Consider the following 12,336-nt stretch of genomic DNA (forward strand, 5'->3'; position numbering starts at 1 on the left):
GAAAGCAAGCAATAGTACTTAAAATGTATACAGTTAATAGGAAATCAATTGAAAGTATTGTGTCTAATATAATTTTTAAGTGGCCTATTAGCAAATGTAAAAAATTCGTATTTTTTATTAATTAGGGCGTGTGTGAGACGGTAGCAAAGTATGAGGGAAAGTAAATTTTTGATAGATATGAGGTGAAAAAATTCCATTAGCTCATAGGGCTGAGTGAAAAACAAATAATTTGTTCTTAAGTATTTTGAATTTTCTAGACAATTGTCAAAATTTATTGAGTCAAAATATATTTCATTTGGCACAGCAAAATTATAAAATTTTTCCACCATAGGAAAATTATAATTTACCATAGAACTTTGCTATCATTTCACACAAGCCCTTAGTATATAATATTTTCTTACAATTGGAAAACCCTGCAAAATTTATGAACTTTAGTATAAAATTAATTTTGTTAAGAAATTCTTTATTTAGTTATTTTTTAAAATTAAAAATTTTAGAGAATCGTAGAAACTGAATTCAGATGGTTTTTATTTCTTTTGTGTTTCGAAATGAAAAAATAAGTAATACATATTGGTAGGTCATACAAAAAAATCCTGTGAATGCGAAAATTGTGTTAACACTTTTTGGCGGAAAAATATATTTAATATTAATGAAATTAAATTTTGACAGCCGTATTTAAAAGATGGACCCTCCGCAGGCCCGTCTATCTAAAAAACGAAAAAAAGATCGAACAAAATTAAAAAAAATAAACCTTGAACTAAAGCAGATAACCTGGTGTAGGTATTTTTTGTAGACCTTGTCAAGGACTACCTAAATTTTAAACTTCAGCTAATTCGGGTCATAAATGGATTTTTGTCAATTTTTGTTTTTTAAAAGTGAGACTTTAAGCCAATCAACTCGAAAACACCTCATCGAAGAAAATAATATAGCACAACATAGAAGTGTAGACTTGTTCATACTATTTTTACAAAAAATCTTTGTTTTCGCATCAAAAAATAGTAAAAAACTAACATTTTAAAGGTACAATTTCTGAAATACAAATGAAAACTTCTGAAATATAATTAGAAACTTCTGAAATACAATTGGAAATGGTGTCGATGATAGACATGCAATTTTTTCCTTTAGGCCAGTCAAGGTTGGGACTTGTCAACGTATACTCAAAACTTCGATAAAAGAAGTTGGAAGCTATCACATCAGAAGAAAATATAGTTTATAATTTCAATTTATTTTACAAATATTTCCCTGCTTAAGGGTACAATTTTAAATATTTTAAGGACTTACAATTTTATAAACCAAAATATACCTTTACAAACTCAAAAAATATGCAAAAATATTTCACATTATATTTCGAATTTGAAAGTGTTGAATACAAATTTTAGAATTAGCGAAACATTACTTTTCTGATAAACTCAAATGGCGCGTTATTTAATATTTATGAACGAAAATTGTCATGTATAGTAAGTTTTTAACGATTTTAACTTTTGAAATTTCGTCAATATTACCTGTAATAACTACATTTCTTGATATTAACAATTCGTGCAAAAACTAAAATTACAAACATTTTCAGTGTATCTATTTTGAAAATTATTAAATATTTTCATGGTATTTTTTTAATTTTAAATTAGCAAAAGCTGTATTTTTAAGAATTTTAATTTCAATTTTCATCTTAAAAAAACAACTTTTGTGGGATACGATAAAATTTATTACGGCGAACAAAAAAATTTTTTAAAATATTTTTAGTATAATTTTATTTTATATGATCGCTGTTGCAAAAGTAATTTCTAGCAGGATTGTTACTTTTAAAACTGCAGTAAATTTTTAAATACTATTTCTCAAACTCTTAGCTAAATTAAAAGAAAATTAAACAAACAATAATGCATGAAACCAACCATATACATATTACGTATTTACTTAATACATTTAGTCATTGATTCTTTAGCCCATTTATTTATTCCATCAGTTTTATTCATCTATTTTATTTTTATTCATTCATCCATCCATCGAATGCAGTGAAAGTCGTAAATATTTTACGATGTTTTCTATTTCTCACCATTTAGCTGTTTCTATTCTGTTTGTTTTATGACTCTGTCGTCTGTCTCCCTGACTTTTGCGCTCAGACAAAGTTCGAAGGAATGTAATTCATAATTCAAACAAACATATTCGTATATTTTGTGTTGTTGATGTGTTCGAGAACAAAATATTTTGTAACACGTGTAACAACACCAAACATTTTGTTGTCATCTTGTAGCATTTATCAATAGAAACACAAAGTCAAAGCTATAGAAGATGTTTTTACATATGTTGGTTTAAATGTTCGATTGTTTGTCTAGAAATATGTTTGTATTTTAGCGTATGAATGCCACACGGTGTTACTGAGATGTTGTTTACGATACGAGTGTGTTGTTGTCAATGGGGAAATATTTTAGTTGTTGAAAAATTTATCTCGTTACATACCAATCAGGATATTACGCCCCTAGTGTATTTCAAAAGTGGTGCGGAGCTTACAAACAAACATACATATACCCATTACATATATACTTGTAGGTATGTTTATTACTGATACATTCATGCATATAGAGTAGGGTATCCAAATTATTAGGTTTTTCTTTTGTTCGAATAATTGGAATAAGAGATTTACGAATAAATGCATGTTTAAAAATAATCGAATTATTGGAACATTTTTTTTTTTTTAAATTAACTTTTTCTCCACCAAGCCGGACTAAAGAAGTAAAGAAGTGGTCGGCACAAAAAGAACATAGAATATTAACCACACCAGCTATTGATGGATTTTTTTTTATTCTTATTTGATAGTTTTTACGAAACTCCGTTGACATACTTGTTGTTTAGAGGTAAATAACCGATCTGGTTCGGCCCCTTGTAGCTATAAGTGCCGACCACATTGTCTTACTTTAATAATATAACTTATATAAATTTTAACATAATTTTCTTCGACTATGTCATCAATCTCACTAACGAAAACATTTTTAATATCACATTCACCATAACTTTCAATATATTTTTGCATAATATCGAATCTGGACCATACATTTTCTGCTTGTATATAAATTCCAGTTCTACTGCAAATAGTATGGGAAAACATGAACGCCAACCGTGATTTTGATCATATCCATTCGCTTTGATTGGAACGAGTTATTGTGGACGTCTTACAATGCATTACTTATTTAAATGCAGCATTACGAAAAATTTAAAAAGAAACATGAAACATCAAAACAAATATATTCATTCGTTTCATTCGATTAATCTTCAATTCGTTATCCGAAAATGATAATTTTTAAATTCTTCGAATAATTCTTCGATTGCTCGAACGATCACTATTCGAATACCCTAATTTAGAGTCATGCAGTTAGAACATATGGACATATTTTCAATTTAATTTTATTTTTCACGGTAATTGACAGTGGACAAATTCAAGTTTTACAAAATTTATACTGTTTTAAAAAAACTTTAAAATTAAAAATTAAATCTAAAATTTGGATTCAAAAATATCTTTCATGTACTTCAAAATGTCTTTTCGCCATTTATTATAGGAAATTGTTTAATTCGAGCATCCCACATTACTAGGGGTTACTAAACGGACCAGCCGTTTAGAAATGCCAGATTTATTTTCAATCAACATTTTACAGGAGAGCGAAAAAACTGTTTTTTCGTTAACTATAAGAGTAATAACTAATGTTTATTTTACAATGTTATTTAAAAACGACGTCTAAATCCTGATAGATAGCACTTTTTACAAGTTGAAGTTTTATCGATTCTAAAAGTGAAATAATCAGATAGCAACTATTTGAACAAAAATAAAAATGAGATTTAATGTAAACTTCGAAGTTTTTATGTAAGTAATAGGGCTCATACACAACACCATCAATGATGTGCCATCAAGTGATTGTGCAATTAAGCTGGACACACACAATACCAGCATGCTGGTACAAAATAAATTTTTTACCAAAAATTGTGTGGAAAAGGTAATGAATAACGATAAAATTTGTAATGCATTTATTATTGCTATTATCCAAAACGAAAAAGGAGTAACAAAAACGCGTTTGGATGAAGAAATTGCTAGAAAGCAAAGGAAAACTAAGTTTTATTTAACCTTTTTGAGCTAATTTTACAACACTCGATTCAATCATACTGGTACAATCAAAAAAATATCAAACTATTTTTGATAAAGCACCAGCAGCTGATACATCACACCACAAGCTCATACACGGCAAATTAGATGGCACAATCACTTGATTGAACATTCATGATGGTGTAGTGCATGGGCCCTATAACACGAGTTTTTAATTTCATTTTGTTGGTTGATCGGGCTTGCCCGACTATACAATATTACTTGTTTATTAAAAAGTATTCTTCGTTTGGCATGTGGTATTCAATATTTGGATCTTTAACTCACTATTTTTTTGAAAAAAAAATTATTCGAAATCTAAAAGGATATTCAAGGATAAAAATTTTAAAGGACATTTTTAACATCTTTTGATTCTGACAGGATAAAATCAAAATAATACGAAATATTTTACAACCCTTCTTGATCATTTGACATCAAATATGGCATAGTAGGATGATCAGAAGTATTTTAAAACATGTTTTTAAAAATTTACTCCTCTGAAAACTTGAAGTCCTTTTAAAAGGAGACAGGATCACGAAATGAATAACTGAAAACGGAGTTTTTCTTCATTTAATTTATAGTTTTAGACTATATCATCCGGTTCGTGACTAATATTGAGTGTCGTAGGGTGTAATATATATTATCTTTATATATATAATTCTTCTGTACGTGTGTTAGTAACTGAACTCCTCCTTAACGGTTGGGCCGATTTCGGTGAAATTTGTTGAGTGTGTTTGAGTGGGTACCTGGATGGTTTAGATTCACAATTGACCTATATAGGAACAATGGGTATGGCACCTCCCATATAAAGTAAAAAATTATTATTGCATATCTGGGATACTATTATAGTGGGAGTCTTCAAACTTTGTGTGAGCTATGGCAGAACAACGTTTGGCGGGACAGCTAGTATTTTATAAAAAAACACTTTTAATATTTTATTATATAGACGAATATTTCATATTTCATATGCATTTGCACAATACAAATTTTATGAAAAAAACCATTGGAAATATTTTTTTTAAATTTAAATGTCACATGACAAATTAGTCAGGGAATACTTTGCTATAAAAAAACTCATTTTCGAGAAAATCTCGTATAGCACTATTTGAATATAATCCCTCGATATGTTATTGTAACTTTAAAGAATAAGCCTAGATGCTAACATTAAACTCACTAATAATCCTGTCTAACTCACGTCTATCACCTGTAAACTAATTACAATAGCAAACACCAGAAACTGCCACACTGTACCTTTGCAAAAGTTTAATAGAAACATTTTTTTTGTTCGCCCTTATACTCAGCTTTTGCAATTTCTTTATTTATTTGCTTTTTTCAAACGAACACTGCAAAAGTAGAACTTTTAGCGTAAATGTGAAGTTTGTCTTTTTTATGGTTTTTGTATCGAAGCAGAAAGTGATGAATGTTTTTTTTTTGTGGATCATTGTTGGTTGAATTGTTTGGTTGGATTAAGAAAAAGCTAGTAAAGTGTATTGAACGGTAACAGACAAAAACGAAACAAAATTTAATCAATGTAAAAGTGACAGTATCAGGAAATGAAGGTTCTTTTTGTTTGTCTTGGCTGTTCATTCGTTTAGGAAATATGGCAAGGGATTTCATTAAAATAAATAAATAAAAAAATGCTTTTACTTAAAGGTAATAAAAACATATTATACGTTCAACAACTGAAATTATTATCTTGCTGTTGGCTTGTTGCTGTAACTTTAAGAATTTATTTTAAGTTTCTATTAATCAAATCCTTGTCTTTATGATGAACAATTTGAATGTTCTTTTTAAAGAGAACATCAACCTGTCAAAACAACTGTCTTTTACCTTTCACTTGCAGTACAACTATTTCCATATTTTTGCTGTCAATCATAACTTAGAAATGATTTTTTTCAATATACTGTTTTATCTTCAGGATGGTCCATTGAATACACACAAATGAATGAATGTTTGAATCCTAAATCTTAATATTAACTAAAGTGTTGATTACTTTATTCTCTGCCACCGGCTGGTTGGCAAATAAAAAAAATTTATTTAAATAAGTAAATTTAGCAGTTTTTATGTACAATGCTTTCGTAATTTATACTATTATTTTCATACAAAAGCCCAAGAAAATCATAAAATTAGAATAGAAAATAAACTTCAAAACTGACATTTCACCAACATAAAACAAAAAAATTAACAAAACATTTGCAAAATCATGTATTTAGAAAATGATTTTGTAAGAAGTGAGTATTACATCATGTAAGTTTATACATATTAAATGTTTTTATTTTTAGTCCGCTTAAATTTGTTTTGCAATACGTTTTCATTTCTGCCTTAACTCTGTTTGACTTAATGTTATCTAAACTTAAATGAAAGATTTTTGGTTCGTATGAAGGTGCACTTATTGATTTTATGCTTTTACGTTCCATTTAATTAACTACAGATCAAATCCTTAATATCCTTCTAACTAGTCATTCATGTGTGCTTTCATAGACGATTTATTAGTACTTATTTCATTTCTGTAAATAGTACTGTGATAACTGTTATGTAAAACACTACACTATTAAAAATACTATGGAGAATAATTGAAAAAGAGGAAAACTTTATAAATGGATTACAATCAAAAACGGCGACTTTATTAAAGAAATTCAAATGCAAGTGCATGTATTTCTATACTTTTATTTTTGTTTACAGGAGAAGCTAAAAATATTATAAAATCAATGATAATAAAGTATTCTTGCCAATTTTTTGTGTTTGAATTTCTTTAATACAGTTGTAATTTTTGATCGCAGTGTTCTAAATTAGCGAGTGCTTTTAATTTCATAAAAATAACAATAATACAGGTCAATAGCAAAAAATAAGGTTTGGCTAACCATTATATAGATTTGATGCATCATGGCTACCTAATAGGGTATTCATTCGACTAATGATCGTTCGATTAATCGAATAATTACTTACGAATAATTATTCGAACAATTTAAAAATGGCCATTTTCGAATAACGAATAATTCGAACAATTTTATGTCGAATAATCGAATAAAACGAATAAATGTTCATATATATTTAAATTTATTAAATTGCTTAAAATTTTTCATAATTCCAAATTTAAATAACTAACAATGACTCACATAAATTGTATTGTTTCTAAAGTTCGACAAATAACTAAAGACAAAGGGACTTTCGATCACTGTAGATGAGTGTTCCGATAACTCCTTCTATAAATATATAAATATTACTCCAGGAAGTTACAATTCTAAAAACAAATCTTTCAAAATTTTTAACTTAGGACTTGAACCAATGAAAATAAAAGGAATGGAATAAAATATTTGTTATTTAGCTGGCGAAATATTAGAAGAATCACAATTAATAATCAAAATATTAACTTAGATTAATGTGGAGTTGAATGTGATGGAGAAAGTGATATTAAGGATGACATTTATAACGATTACATTGAAATAGATGAAGGCCATGATCTTAAAATATATGTATATATACATAACATAACTTATATATAAGTTATGTTATTAACCGCGTACGTAAGTGCTGCAAAATATTTAATAAATCGAATGAAATATTTTATTTTGTTGCAAGAAAAGCATGGAGTTCGCCTTATACATGATTTTGAACATCGTTCAACATCTTTGTCTAATATGGTAATAAACTTTAAAACCCTAATTAATGAACGACATAAAAAAGTTCTTAATACGTTTATATTGTATTTGAATTCAGGATCATGTCCAACTAGCTCAAATTTATTAAAGCATAGCTCCAAAACGGGTTTGCTAGTCAATTGTTTTGTAGATTGTTCGGGAGTTAATGTGATCAGAATATTTCTGTTGAAAATTTAATGATGGACTTTGTTTTCGAATGTTTTTTAACATTATCAATAGTTGAATTGTTAACTTTAACGTTATTTTTTGTTTTTCTTTAACAATAAAATATTAAAAAACCGACATCAAAACTTCATTCTTTACTTTTTTAAAAAAATTAAATTATTCGAATAATTCGATTAATTTTAAACATGTGATCGAATTATTCGAACAAGTTAAAATGTCTTATTCGAATTATTCGTTTTATTCGAACAAGAGAAAAATCGAATAATTCGAATACCCTACTACCTAAGTTAAAAAATGGTAAAATTTTTCAATTCTATGGATAGATTTTTTTTTAAAAAAATGTTTAATTACAATTATAAATTATTTTAGACATTTCTCCACATTATTAATTAGATAACTCAAAAAGTGTTAGTCCGATGTTATTAAAATAACCTTAGATTTTCATAATCTTTAATCCATTTATATATTGCGTTTCAATCGACTCAGTGGTTTATAATAGTTATAATCAGTGTTGCCAGTTTAGCCTTTTTGAGGCTAAATTTAGCCTTTTTATTTACTCTTTAGCCTCGAAATTTTGGTTTTAGCTTCGTGGCTTTTTTCTAGCCTTTTCTTAATTTCAAAATAGCCTTTTTTGAAATTAAAAAAGGCTAAAAATTTCGAGACTAAAGAGTAAATAAAAAGGCTAAATTTATATTTGTGAACCATTTTCATTTTAATTCATTACTGATTTTCATTTTGCTTTTCAATATACTCAAGAATTGTGCAGTATTAAAAGAACAAATAACAATTGCCAACAATTGTATTTTATATCTGAAAGCTTAAATGTCTAGCAAATTCTCTTTCAAGACAAAATTGTTATTACATATTATATTCATCATTATATAATGGACAAGAGCCCCACAAACTCTTGAAGGCTTGTGATACTCGATGGCGATCAATAGCCGTTAAACGTCTTGTGGATCTATGCTTCGAGTTAAAACCCATTTTGTTTTAATTTCGTCAAACCAGCAATTCTAAAAAGCCAAACTTTTAAGTAATTAATACACTGATTATAATTTGGCGTACCATCTTTTTTTAAAACCAGTATTGCACAAAGTACAAAAAGTAAATAAATCATTTGCTGTTTTCTGATTTAAAATTCAAGGAATTTGATCCATTATCGTCGCCAATTGAAAATTGTTTAATGTTTTTGACACATTTTTCATACTAGTTTGATGAATGAGAGATAAAATAAAGAACGTTTTAATTAGTGAAGATTATGACAAAAATAATACGACAAATTAAACTAATTGAGCAATTGCGACAAAGATTACCATATGAAAACTCTACGCAAAATCAATTTTTTCCCCGTTGATAATAAAGTAGTAAAACCAAAAAAAATATATTATGTCATATTGATAGTGAAAAATTAAAGTGCTAATAAAATTATGAAGCTTAAGGCTCAGGGGCAGAATATATTAAACTACAAAAGGACAAATATAGAACCAACAATGTCCATTTTCTGACATGGTTAATCTAGTATTTAACTTTTTAGTACTTCCTTTAAGTAAAGCAGATGAATTTTATATTGATAGTGAAAAATTAAAGTGCTAATAAAATTACGAAGCTTAAGGCTCAGGGGCAGAATATATTAAACTACAAATGGACAAATATAGAACCAACAATGTCCATTTTCTGACATGGTTAATCTAGTATTTAACTTTTTAGTACTTCCTTTAAGTAAAGCAGATGAATTTTATGAATATATTTTCTAATTTTTTATAAATATAAACCAAAATTCTTAATTTATAATATTTTAGCTTTTTTTGGCTTTTTTCTAAAGCAGTTTAGCTTTTTCTGGCCTTTTTTTGAAGCCAATATAGCTTCTTTTTTCGCCAGCTCCTGGCAACACTGGTTATAACAAATTAAAGCAAAAAATATATATTTTTTACGTGAAAATAGCAATTTTGTTTCTTTAATAAAAATCATGAAAAATCAAAAACGGCAGAAGTTGTTTCTAACAATAACAATTCAAATGCTAACAATAACAATTGTCGTATAATTCTACAGATATCCATGTTCATATTTTCTAGAAAGTTTCCATATCGATTTCTTGAATATGGGCAATTCCATGTCATCTTACGTGACATTTGTACGCCTATAGAGTGGTATAGATTTCGCAAAAATAAGAGTATCTGAAAAATGGTTTCGTCTTTATGTTCCTTTCAGAGGGTACTATATTTAGAAAAACAATAAATACATTCTAAACATTGTTGTCCAAAATATCGAGCGAAAAAAGGTAAATAAGGGATATATACTAGGGTGGGTCGATTTTTTTCACGAAAAATCGTATAGCAGAAACGCATTCTACTGAAAATTCTAAGGTATTTTCTCCAGAAATAGACTTTATGAACTTTATGCATATGCATGATTCCAGTTTTCCTGGAAAAAGACGATTGTTCTTTTTTAATAGAAAACCCCATTCTTTTTTAAAATTTATACTTTAAACCTCAAAAAAAAGACAAAACCAAAACGAATTAACGAAGTTTTGTCAAAAATGTTTGTTCCAGATATGAAAAATTATGAAATATATGTTTGCTGGGTAAAAACACACATATTTCTCATAGTTATTTTAATATCATATATAATATTCGAAAGGTCTCAGTTTTTTCTTATTTAAGTCCGTTGCGAAAATTAAAATCAGTTTATATTCAACTAAGTTACTGGCTTATAAGTGTACAAAGGAACGAAAAAACCTACCAGAAAACTAATATCTCTTCACAGGTATTTCTACTTCATTATTTTTGGTATCACTGCGTTAAGTATGTGTATTAATTCTAGGAATTTTAAAAATGCCAAATTAAAATAATATGTCGAATAAGATTCACTCAAACTTAACTCTCAGTGTAATTGCTCTAATAACAGTGAATATGTACATTAGACACAGAGGGACTAAAAAAGCAGAGAATTATAATGTATGTCAATTGGTTATTGGTAGCAAATTTTCATTTCCATTTATTTGCTTGGCATCATATCGTTGTATCGTTAGACAGACGACGAGGGCAATTAAATTTGTTGCTACAAATGAATGGTAAATTTAATCAATACTACAAAACAACTTTGTAATACTGTCATTTTATTATTATTTTTTCTTGTTTTCCTCTTATATCCTTGTTTACTTTGCCATTTTTTCCCTAACATTTTTTTGTTCTCTTATTTAAATTGCAGTCATTTTCTGTAATATGGTTAAATATTTATAAATCGGCATTTAAGGGAACATTAAACACATCCTATAATATGTTTATAAATACCCGCATGTATACATAAGAAAAAGTACTAGTAAAGTTAGTAGTTTCTTTCAATTGCAAACGATTTTATTTGGTAAGTAACCTACATAGAGATTTTTGTGTTTCATGTACTTGTGTAAGAATAAAAACAAAAAGAAATAATTTGAAAGATATTATGAGTCAATATTAAATGTTAAATGGTGCAAGAAGACGTAGAACTTCCTTAATGTCTGATTAAATATTTATAAATGTACACATGTGTGTAGTCTACAGAGCACCAAAGAATTAATTCCTTTTTAATGTGAAAATTAATAATTAATGAATTCGCCCGAAGTTAATGGATTTAAATAATTATCATAAACTTTATGATTTTTTTTAAAAGAATTTATAAAGTCATTATTTAATTACTTCACTCATATATAGTTTAATAAATGACACAACAATATAAGGTACACTCAGTAGAAAATGAATTCTCAATTATATAATTCTTGTAACGTCAAACAAAAGAAAATATGAAAAATATGAAAAAAAATCAAAATCAAAGTTTGACGTTATAGGGGTAAATATTGAAAACTCTACCTACTGATTCTACCTTCTACAATTATTGTATCATGGTTTAAACCAACTTTTTCTAAAAATAGTAATTAAGGTATGAATTGAAAATATTTGTGATTTAGTTAAAAAATGGTCTGCCTCTGAGACGAATTTTAAAATATGTACATTCAGTAGGGAAAAAAATATATTTTTTTGTTTGCTTAGAATTCATTCAGGTTTTCAGAAACTGAAAATAAGGAGTCCTTTTATTTCAGAATATTTAAAAAAATGCTGTATTTTGTTTTCAAATGAAATCGTGTTCAAAACAGAAAACTTATTGCAATAGCTAGTGTTTACTGTAACCCGTTTAAGAAAAAAGTTAACACAAATCGAAAGAATTATTTTATTCTTATAAAGCTTAAAAATCAATTTTGGCATAATTTCTACTAAATTAGCATTTTATATTTCTTAATTTACTTGCCACTAATTATGGATTGCAGCGTCATTGAGGTAAAATTTGCATTAGCATTTTCAATATTCCTGAAAAATTTGAGTAGAATAATATGGAAAATGATCGTAATATATTTTT

The sequence above is a fragment of the Calliphora vicina genome, chromosome 1 (genome assembly GCF_958450345.1).
Source record: "Calliphora vicina chromosome 1, idCalVici1.1, whole genome shotgun sequence".
NCBI lineage: Eukaryota > Metazoa > Arthropoda > Insecta > Diptera > Calliphoridae > Calliphora > Calliphora vicina.